Here is a 12,490-nt window from a genome sequence, read left to right on the forward strand (position 1 = left end):
GTTAGCATTTTTTAAAAAAAGCTCTTCCTTACAGGAGGAAATAGTAATCATAGCATAGGAGAAAAAAACAGGCATTATGAAGGAACTCTGTTAAAAAGAACCAAGAGAAAAATCAAAAGATATGACTGAAATTAACTGGCTTACAGAAAAGGACAGAACATGAAGAAGCAAACAAACAGTTAAATTTGGAAACTCCTGTCTTTTACACACCAAACTTCACTATGTTAGTTTTTCTTTGGAGCAAAAACTTAAAACTCAAATTTTTTAAAAAAGCAATACTATCCCCTGGGAAGATGGATGGATTGATGAAAGAAAGCAAGGAGAAGACGACCCCAAATGGCTTCAATACACCTATGAAATATGGCCCGTAGTTTCAAATTTGGCTACACTGCTAATATTAGACAAGGCAGCTCAATCCTAAATGTGTCAGACCCTATTAAGACTGAATTGAACAGAGTGAGGTCAGTGTGAGAAGTTGCAAAAACTTAAAAAAATAAAGCCAGAAAATAATCAATGACAGGACACCTCTTGTTTTAACATTGTTCCATTAAATATTCATCCCTCTATGTAGGTGGAAGTCCTTGCTCACTTTATTTTGGGTTCCCTGAGACAAAAAGAGAGGTACATTTTATTTCTGGTTGCATGGTGCCTATATTAAGAACTTGTAGAACAGACACCAAGTTATCTGAAGCATGAAGATCCATTTTTAAATAGCAACATCAACTCACCATAACAAGTTCTACTATCGCATTTAATTTAAGGATTAAATCCATGAAAGAATCCACACCTTCTTCGCCTTCCAAATGAAACCACAGTCACTGAGGTTCCATTTCAGACAGCTGTATCAGCCTCACATCACACAACAAACATCCACTGGTAAAGATGAAGGCATTCAGTGAACTACAACTGCAATGTGCATGTGCTCTGCTCTTTTCAGCTTATCACTTGTTTTGTTTTTAATAGAAAATAAACCATACATTTTCAAAGGTATACTTGCTCAGACGTAAGCAAAGGCATAGACCCCTCTGAAAGAAATTCAGCCTGCAGCTATTTTCAGCTCCATCCATTAAAAGGAAAAAGAAAAAAAAAATCCCCAAAACTAAGAGAGCTTTCCAATGTAACCCTCTTACTACTGACTTGAAAATTAGTTCTCCAGAGGCATAAATTCTCAACCAAAATAAGATAAATACTTCACACAATCTTGTCTATGTGGCAGTGCCATTCATGCTTCACATTTAGTAATACCACTTCAAAAGTACAGGACAGTGAAAGACAGATGATAAATAATGAACTTCTCTACAGTGAACAAAACAAATTATTTTACAGATGACACGCTTGAGAAGTGGAGAGTAAAAGGGAACAGATCACTAGCTCCTCAATACGAACCACACTGCTTCCTGGGAGTTACCTCTTGGTAGGGTTACAACTCTGGGGTCTTATCCTCAGTCTGGCAAGCCATAATTTACTTTTATCTGTTCTCTTGGGATAATCAAGTTCTAGGAGAACAGATGTTAACAAAATACACTAGAGCAATTTATGAATGAGAAGAATGATTTACTAATTTACACTGAGAAATATAGTTGCCGGTAGACTAGAATATTCATCGATGCAACAGAGGCTGGCAGTGTCCAGCCCATAACCCCTGATCACTCAGTTTTCCTTAGGAACTAGGCAGCTTCTTACTGCAAACACCTGAGGGTCATCTCTGGCCACAGTTAGGTCAGAGGGGAAGTTCTAAGGAGCTGATGCCCTGCCCTTCCCAAAGCATAACTCAACCAATAAGGAATGGAGTTGGTGGACAAAGTACCCCAACTTTCTTGACCCATGAGTGGAACAGCTGAGAGGCATGTTCTACATGCTGGCTCCCAGAGGTCCCCACAAGAAGTGAGTCCCAACTGCCTAAAATATTAACTTACTCAAAGGCATCTTGTACTGGCCTCCTTATCTTCCTTTTCTCATTTCCCCACAGGAACTTCCTGGGTTCAGCCTTCAAATAAAATGGTTATAATCGAGGGTCTGATTCCACGGAAATCAAACCTAAAACAACTGGTCAGCGAGGTTCTATCCTTAGCAGGAAAATATTGTTGTTAAACCAAATTAAGTTTTAGAAGCTGTGGGATAACTGTAGAATTAGAACAAGAGAAAAGAGGAGGCCTAAAGGGATTGGTCAACAAAGTTGACAGACATTTCTTGAAAATGAGAATCTATCTTTGGAACAGTTCAAAGAAAAAAAACATACAAATTGTTCTAAAACACATAAGATGCAAATTAGAGCTACAATGAGACACCATTTCTCAACTATCAGATTAAATATGTATATATCCAAAATGTTCTGACTATACACTGTTTACAAGTGGGAAAACAGACACCCTCATACATTACTGGAAAAAATATAAGATGGCATAAAACCTACAGAAAAGAATTTGGCAAACTGCCTCAAAATTACATGAACATTTATGCTCATACCTAAAACTGCCATTCGTGAAACAGCTAAGCTACATCTATGTAATGGACTACTCCACAGCTATTAAAAAGAATGAGGACTAACTCTATACACTACTATAAGGTGATCTCCAAAATGTTCAGTGTATATATACACACACATAGGTTTGCTTATTTTTAAAAGCAGCAACCTAGTTAAACGTGGTTACCTATAAGGGGAAGAAGAAACTAAGTACATACTTCACTTTGGAGTAATATCAATGTTTTCTATAAAATTATAAGATTAAATCAATATTTTAAAATCCTAAAAATTAAAAATACAATGAAACAAATGGACCTGATTCTGTACTAAGTTGGTAGAAAAATCATACAATTGGATTTACTTTGAGTACTTCAAAATACTGTGAATGTAAACCCCCAGTGGGTCATGGACCAAAGAAAAAGCAGTTTTCAGTAATCATATTGGTGGTACTGGTTTAAATATATAAAAATATATTTAGAAGGATACAAATTATATTATGTACAATAATTTCATATTTATTTTACATATTTACATCTTACATATTCTGTATTTTATACCTTTAAATAATATATTGTTTTATACATTTATATGTTAAATATATACAACATTATACATAATATAAATATACAAAAGAAACAAGTTTATGTAAATACCATTAGAAAAAGATTTTTCAGCATGAGAAAGGATGGAAATATTGAAATCAAAGAATTTAAGTTTGAAAAATTAAAATCCAACATTTTTATAAGATATATCACAGACATACCAGACATCCAGAAACAACGAATACCCTTACCACTAGACTGTGGCTCTACATACTGCTTTCACTAAAAGGAACTGGACTTTCTGGAGACACAGCTGATTTGGGGACTAAGGAAGAACATGTGCAAGATGAGCTCAGGAACATCTTGTTATGTCAAAAAGCAAGGACGCTAGCAGAGACTACTAGAGTTGTGTCAAAAACATTCAGAAGTCAATTTAAAAAGGCTCCTTTGGCCAAGAGAATCTGAGTATCCTAAGAATAAGAATAAAAACTACAATGCAATAACATATCAAATATTTAAATCCCCAAGCTCACAGAGACACTTTTTAAAAAGTCTTTGGTCTACTTTTCCCAGCATTCTAGGAAACAACTTAGCACTTTGAAAATTGCAAAATAAACTTATCTTCGAAACAGAAATAGAGTTACAGATGTAGAAAATTGGTAAATAAAGGGAAGAATCAAGAATTTGGTATGCCTTTCCAGTGCAAACTGTGCCACAGAGTAACCAAATATCTGATGAGGGAAGTTTCTCTTTATAGAAATATTACAGATAATAAATAATGAGAGATGATCTAGGCAATGATCGTCAATGGTCACCTAATATCACAAATAGAGACAAGCAAATATTATATGCCTCTTCATGGAATTACTTAGTACCACCTACAAAATATTCTGCCATCCTACCCCCACCCCAAAATAATGCAAAAAAAAAAAATCCTGAATTAGATTAATCTTTTAAATTAAAAAATTCAAGGGAAAGAGAGTCATTTTACTACAGGGATGCAATTAACAAAATACAGAAAGAGGAAACCCTGCAAGACAAATAAAAAGGAAAATATAATAAAGAGGCGAAGCATAAGCTGTACGTAGCACCCAAATGTAATGTATGGACTTTGCTGTCAATCTGTAAAAGCTCAAACTAAAAGGATATATGGTGATATTAAGAAATTACTGTCATCACCTCACACCCATTATTAGAGTGCTCACTACCCCAAAATGAAACAAACCAACCCTCACAACAGCCAAAAACTCTCACAGAAAATAACAGGTACTGGCAAGAATGTAGAGAAATCAGAACCCTGTGCATTCGTGTTGGGAATGTAAAATGGTGCAGCCACTTTGGAAAAGCGTATGGAGCTTCCTCAAAAATTAAAACTAGAATTATCATATGACCCAGCAATCTCACTTCTAGATATTTATCCAAAAGAATTGAAAGCAGGATCTTAAAGAGATATTTGCACTTTCACGTTCACTGCAGCATTCGTCACCATAGCCAAAGCTGGAAGTAACCCAAATGTTCACTGATAGATGAATAAAGAAAATGATATATATGTACAAAAATTCCACCTTTTAAAAAGCAGAAAATCCTGTCATAAGATACAACACAGACAAACCTAGAGAACATTAAGTTAAATAAGCCAGTCACAAAAGACAAATACAGTATAATTCCACTTATATAAGATACTTAAAGACGTCAAACTCATGAAAACAAAATGTAAAATGATTGTTGACAGCGGCTGGGGAGAGGAAGAAATAGGAGATTTTGTTCGAAGAGTAGAGAGTTTTGCAAGATAAAAAATTTTTAGAGATCTGTTGTACAACAATGTGAATATAGTTAACACTACACTTAAAATGTACTAACTGTACACTTAAAATGGTTAACATGGTAAATTTTACATTATGTGTTTTTTACTATAATTTTTTAAAGTATATTTAAATGCCTTTTCAAATAAAAAAATTACTGTCAATTTTTGAAGTGGGATAATGGTACTGTAGTACATACTTTTAAAAAGCCCACATCTTCCATCAATACCTACTGAAATATTTCTTAATGTAATCATGTGCCATATGTATTGGCTCCAAAATAAATGGGGGTGGGGGTGGGGAAGAAAGAGGCATAACAACATGGGAGCGAAGCGGTTACAGGAAACAAAGCTGGTGATGCTGCAGCTGGGTGAGAGTTCATCATGCCATTCTCTCTAGTGTACATCTAAAATTTTTCACACTGAATAATAATATACACCTACTGGTCACTGGGTTCTATTAATGCAATAAGATAATCACAGAAAGTAGCATGAAACATTTATACTGAAAAGTAGCTGTAAATCATGGTGACTTAAGGTGCTATGAGAGTTAAAATAACTTGCACTTAGGCAAATGAAGAGGCAAAAAAAAGAATATTCATGGCTCTTATATGAAAAACAAAGCTGAAGTGGGTGTGGGGGGTGGCAGAGGTGACTTTTCACAAAGCACTCCTTTATGGCATTTCCAGAGAAAAACACGTGAGATAGTACACAGCACAGATTTAACCCCGAACACTACTACATTGCTCAGGCTCATGGGAAAACCACCATTTTGAACCGAGTATCTATAAACTTACTGGCACATCTTACAAATGTGTAGAAATGGCTTTGATGTCCACAGCTAGACTATAAGCAAATTTGTGTAATCTTGACCTTCTTCATCTTTCACGCTAACACGTATACAGAATTAACACTAACATAAACATTTGTGATGGCAAATGTGTTTGAGATAATCTGATTTAAAATACAGTCTACAAGCTGCTCCCCAAACAAAACAAAACGACACGCAGGCTATGTGAGTGGCACATTACAAAGTCACCTGAGGACAGGCACTTAGAAGAGAGAGCCAGTGGCATGGCACTTGGCTCTCAGACACCCAACAGGCCTGTGCAAAACTCACTTCTCAGGGGAAACGTGCCACAAATAGCTAAGACTCCAACAACCAAGAAAAATGCACAGGTTTCAAACGTGAACTTCAAAAAAGCCAGATACTCAAAATGCCTAAGATGAGCTGCTTACGTGAGGAAGTGTAGTGCTCCAGAAGAAACAGCAGATTTAATGATGGTTAATGAGTCACCCAGGTACCATAAAGAACCCAGCAAGTATTTTCATATATTAATGAAGAACGGTGTCATCCTTCGTGCTAGGTAAAGCCAGAACAAAAATCCTTATTTTCCCCAACATTCCCCATTAACTACTGGGGGGAAGGAGGAAGGGAGAAGAAAAGGAGGCTGGAGAGGGGGAGAGGACGTTTTCTTTTCAGCAGTAAGAATTCAGAAGATAGTTTAGGCAGAGGACATCTTATTGACATACTGACAAGTTCATCTTTAAAATGAATCATTTCCTAGGAATATTTTCACAGATAACTTTCACATCTCACTCACTCATCCTGGTTCCAGTTAATTTTTACTATTTTTTATTTCAGACTGATGCATCTATAATTTCCCACCAAATTCTATAAACCTTAGTTTCTATAGCTCCCTGATTTAATATTTAAAATAAAAATTTAAGTAAAAATAATTAAAATTTTTGATAATGCACTATAGAAAACACTGTTGTTAAGCAATTAATTCTTTAAAAAACACAAAAAAAATAAAAACTCATTCTCCTGCTATTTACTGATGCCCCAAATACAGGGCCATACCATCTATATAAGGAATTACTTTTTGTAAGGTAAAAAACCATTCTGAATTCTAATGAACAGTGATGAGACAGATCATTTAGCCTATAGCTAGAATAAACATTAGAAATTTAGTCCAATTCTATCACCAAAGTTTACAAGAGTACTTGCCAAAAGTCATCCAAGACATATGCAGCAGAGAGCAACTCCCAACTCCCACAGAGTCCAGTGGTCTTGCTGCTATATAACAAAGTGGACATTTTCATTCCACAGAGAAAGGATTCTAAATGACCTTGTTAAATAAATAAGAATGGTTCTCCTGAAAATTATCCACTAACTAAAGACAGGTAGTACTTTAGCCATTTAACTGCCCATTAACTATAAATATTAGGAGAAATCCAATATGATTATTTTAGTAAGATGATGGACAAAAACACAAGAGCCATTACTGCCACTCTAACTTAAGTTTAATGAGAAAATTTTATTCACAAAATATAGTCCACATGTTAAAATATAAGATCTTAACTGTATAGTAACACTTTTCATTCTGATAACCATAGCCAAGATAATAGAAATCTTCAAATTAGAGGTTTTGCCTTTTTAAAAAAAAACACCAAATAATCAAACATTAAGTACCTTAAAAATTACTTTTTTTTTTAAAACATTTCTTCAGTTTGAGAACACATGTATTTTGTCAAACTGTGAAAACCTTTCAAAATTCTTAACAGATTCTTAAAAATAAGAGAATAATAAAAACAGAAATTAAAACAAGCTCTGACAAAAAGAGTAGGAGGAATTCTTACCATTGGCAGTGCATTGATGTGGGGATGTACAACTGAATGTCTGGTACTGCCAATCACAAATTGCTGTTGCTGATGCTAAGAAAAAGGAAAGTAAAATATTCAGTGTGTCTTAAAACAAACCCAGTTTAAAAGATTTCCCATACCAAATTTTACATGTACGAAATACTATTTATGTCTTTAAGGTCCCAACCAGTGAGTATCTTTCTCCTCCTAAGCAACTGCTGTCATAAAACAGCAGCAACTTTTGAGCGTGTAGTATGTGGCAAGCACTGAAACTTTACAACATTCCTAAAAGGTTGACACAATGAACAGAATGAGACTCAAAGGAGACGAATTTGCATAAAGGAGGCACTCACCCCCATTCAACTCAACTCATGCAAATACTACTGCAATAGGGCCCAGTATAGCAGGTTCATAATCTATCATCAGGAGCTGTAAAGAATGGTATAAACTTATATGCTATATATTGTTTAATACAATAAAGAGAAATACCTAATTGGTTTTGAAACAATTTCAATCAAAACTTATTAAACCTTATCTCTTCAGAATTTATATTCTACGGAGTTTACCCAGTCTTCTCAATTGCTGAGTCACAGCACATTATTTTCCAAGAACCTTTTTTGCAAACATACAAGTGGTCTTTCACAATGCTGTCAGAGTGGTGACTCGGAACACTGACCAGGGCAGCTCCCACCGTGTGCAAGCGTAGAGTGCATTTTTCTGCAGGAGTACAAGCTGATGCCAAACAAAGAAATGCAAGAGCTTTTCTTCGTACACCAAAAAGGTGAATTAAGTCAGTAACACTAAAAAGATAACTAAGCAAATACACTGAATAAATACAGAAAGAATTTAATCCCTTGAAATTTGCTCCTCTCTGATTTTATCTTTAATTGACTGGAACCCTCATTTGTGCTCATTACCAACTCCAAGGCCACACTAAATAACTTCAGTGCTGCTATGTAACTTTCAGACAGCTGAGCTGTAGGAATTCAATAAAAGGAATTAAAATAATCCCTATTTTAATTCCTAGGAATTAAAATAATATTTATTAAACACACCACATACTTATAACTGGAATTATAGACAGCTATATCAAGATACGATATTCCACCAGCCTTTTGGGGTTCAAGACAGGTAAGTGAGCACCAAGGCTTTCTGGCACAAAACATTTGTGAGCTAGTTAGTAGGTATTTTCTAGCACCTATTGAGGAAATGTCCTATAGACATCATGACTGAGTTCAAATAAAAACTAGATTACTGCTAGGCTCTGTCTAACTCAGGGTCATTTATTATGAACATCCATTATTTTACTATAAACTCTTCATGAATTTTTGAGCTCTAAGCTATGTAGTTTGGCATACATTCATTCTAATTATTTATAAATAATTAACATATGCTACTGAATTTCATATATTTTAAAACACACAAAACCGAAGTAAAAAATAAAGATAAATTATTTACATATTTATGGTGATACAATCTTGTTTATAACATTCTAGGTCCTAAACTTTTAAATGTCTTCTTAATCATGATGATTTTATATCATTATTAACTACTATCTCAAGCCACAATTTAGTCTTAGAGTAAGGTTCATCAGTACTGATAGTGAACGTATGCCTGTCTGTCAAGTATCTTTCTTGAGAATCTCCAATTTTTTCAGCCATCTTCTAAAATAATTATATCATGGCAGATGAAAAGCTTATTCTAATAGTTTAAGTAACACCTCTACCATTTTCTTGTTTCCTATTCTTATTCATGTTTCTTATATTCAGTTTCTTTGCAGGAATGTTTATATTATTAGTCTGTTTTGTGGGGTTTGGTTAAAACTGGATAATATAATCCACAAATCTGTATCATCAAACACAAGCAAACATACATTAATAAGCTCAAATGCATGGCAATTCCCAGAAATGGAATGAATGAATGGGAGTGCCACTGTTGCCCTACGGAACCCCCAACTCTTTTGAATACCATTATGTACCACATGTTATACACGACTCTCTGACATCACAGCCAAATGAGGGTACAAATTAACCGCAACATTCAATATTAATTATATTTAATTTTTAAAATCTCAAATGAACTGCGCACTGTGCCTCAATGGATATTTGTTTTCACTACTATTGTTGTGTGTACACACACAACATACACAAACTTACACACATGTGCCTTAGGGAAATATTAAATCAGATCATTCCAGTTGCTAGTCTTTCTTTTACCTCCTCTCCCTGGTTCTCTCCTCTTACTTTTTTGTGGTGAGTTCTTCTCTCATCACCCTCACAGAGGTCTCTAATCTCAGTTTTCTCTAAACATATTTTCTCTTCCCTTCTTTTCCTCATTCATTCATTCACTCATTCAGCGCTTCCTATTAGACTACAGCTCCTTATGGGAAAAGGCCACGAAGGTGATTTAATAAATATTGAAGGGGTTAAATATCTGATTCTAGGATCTGAAGGGTGAATAAATCTGTGGAAAATGGTGTATCAACAGGCCTGCCCATTTGCACATACAATAAAATCTGAAAAACTGAGAATGTTTTTTTCCCCCGCCACACCATGTGGCTTGCAGATCTTAGTTCCCCAACCAAGGATAGAAGCCATGCCCCCTGCAGTGGAAACGCGGAGTCCTAACCACTGGACCTCCAGGGAATTCCCAGGAAACTTTAAAAAACGTAGGCAGGGCTGTATTTTGGTTTCTGTATTAATGTTTTCCTAGTCGACCCATTTACCTATGCCCTGGCCATTGTGCAGTGCATTTCTAAAGCATACATCACAATTCTTCAGCTTTATAAAATGAGTATCTGAATTTTAAGATAAAATTATATATTCTACAAAGGAATTATAAAAATCTAAGGTGATTTAAGATAATCCAATAGAATATATTTTAAAGCTATTTGTACTAAAGTGATTCAAATTGTCCAAAAACCAAAACCATGTGTATCCTTAAACAACTGCCTTTATAATCTCACTCGCTCAACCTCCTGTACTCTCACTGCAGCATTATCACCCTCTCTGTTCTCTGCACTCTTAGGCTGCCATGACACTGCTCATTCCTCTGCCAGAAATGTCCTTCTACTGTGGCTCTGCCCACAAATCCAGTCCACCTCCTCTTTCAAGGTTCAGCCCAAATCAGCTTCCTCCCTTGATTACTTACCCACTGAGAGAGAAAGACCAGTCTCTCTTAACCACAGCTCTGAAATGCCTTATTCTCTCACCATGCCTCCCCTATCAGGCCTCCCCAGGCCAGGGGCTAATCTGCTCATCTTGCTGTCCCATCACAGAAGAACAGTGCCCTGAGCATACACAGTTCTTGAGATACATTTATTGATAATATGATATAGTATCTAAATGTGTGGGAATAGGTACATACATATTCGAGAATAAAACACAGTAGATACTGAATTACAACACAAATCACAATGATAAGGAGGAACTCAACAGTGAATCTTGTTTTGTTTTTTTAAAATACTTAGGAAAGCCTGGCTATACCAATAATTTTAGTATCACTTCCAGAAAGTGGCCAATAAAGGTTGATCTTTTGCCATTAAAAAAAAAAAACTCTATGATAAGTCACATTATAAAATGTGTACAGCGAACAACTACTTGGTGTACTACATAAACTAAACCTATGTGCTTTACTTCTTGTGATGAAATAAATGTTTGTAGGCTTTAGTTCTGTCTCCAAACAAAACGCTTTGCTTTTAGAATCTGTATTTCAGAACATTTTATCTAAAATAAATGAAGTATTAATCTTTCAGTAAAGAAACTGACACTGCTATCTCAGCAGACATCATCTTAAATCTACCACCTATACATAATTAGGACTTTTTTAAGATGCAAAAATCCTATAAAACAGCACAACAGTATATTTTGACTGATCTTCAAATATACTACCCTGCAGTCTCCAAAGGCAAATCTACTTGATTCACAGATCTCTTTTAAAAGCTAATGGATTGGACTGGAAGAATCAATATTGTGAAAATGACTATACTACCCAAAGCAATCTACAGATTCAATGCAATCCCTATTAAAGTACCAATGGCATTTTTTTACAGACTTGGAACAAAAAATCTTAAAATTTGTATGGAGACACAAAAGACCCCAAACAGCCAAAACAATCCTAAGGGGAAAAAAGCAGAGCTGGAGGAATCAGACGCCCTGACTTCAGACTACACTACAAAGCTACAGTAATCAAGACAATATGGTACTCACACAAAAACAGAAATACAGATCAATGGAAAAGACAGAAAGCCCAGAGATAATCCCATGCACCTATAGTCAACTAATCTATGACAAAGGAGGCAATGATATACAATGGAGAAAAGACAGTCTCTTCAATAAGTGGTGCTGGGAAAACTGGACAGCTACATGTAAAAGAATGAAATTAGAACACTCCCTCACACGATGCACAAAAATAAACTCAAAATGGATTAAAGATCTAAACGTAAGACCTGACACTATAAAACTCTTAGAGGAAAACACAGGAAGAACACTCTTGGAAGTAAATCACAGCAAGATCTTTCTTGACCCACCTCCTAGAGTAATGGAAATAAAAACAAAAATAAACAAATGGGACCTAATGAAACTTCAAAGCTTTTGCACAGCAAAGGAAACTATAAACAAGATGAAAAGACAACCCTCAGAATGGGAGAAAATGTTTGCTAACGAATCAATGTACAAAGGATTAATCTCCAAAATATATAAACAGCCCATGCAGTTCAATATTAAAAAAACAAACAACCCAATCAAAAAATGGGCAGAAGGGGGATTCCCTGGTGGCGCAGTGGTTGAGAGTCTGCCTGCCGATGCAGGGGAATGCGGGTTTGTGCCCCGGTCCAGGAGAATCCCACATGCCGCGGAGCAGCTGAGCCTGTGGGCCGTGGCTGCTGGGCCTGCGCGTCCAGAGCCTGTGCTCCGCAACGGGAGAGGCTGCAGCACTGAGAGGCCAAAAAACAAATATTGTATATTAACACATGTATGTGGAATCTAGAAAAATGGTATAGACAAACCAGTTTGCAAGCAGAAATAGACACACAGATGT

The 12,490-nt window shown here is 35.7% G+C and overlaps 1 protein-coding gene across 3 annotated transcripts in view; it reads right to left on the minus strand.

Annotated features, from left to right (window-relative positions):
- Positions 1-12,490, minus strand: part of TBL1XR1 (TBL1X/Y related 1) — a 180,603-nt gene that overhangs the window by 83,799 nt on the left and 84,314 nt on the right. For 2 of the 3 annotated variants that reach the window (XM_024755139.1, XM_024755141.1), the window contains one exon: positions 7,451-7,525. The gene's annotated coding sequence lies outside the window, so the exon portion shown is untranslated. Of the gene's footprint in view, positions 1-6,818; positions 6,888-7,450; positions 7,526-12,490 lie in introns of those variants that run through there. The other variant, XM_024755140.1, reaches the window with a different exon arrangement.

Source organism: Neophocaena asiaeorientalis, unplaced genomic scaffold, assembly GCF_003031525.2.
Source record: "Neophocaena asiaeorientalis asiaeorientalis breed wild unplaced genomic scaffold, Neophocaena_asiaeorientalis_V1.1 scaffold188, whole genome shotgun sequence".
Classification (NCBI taxonomy): Eukaryota; Metazoa; Chordata; class Mammalia; order Artiodactyla; family Phocoenidae; genus Neophocaena; species Neophocaena asiaeorientalis.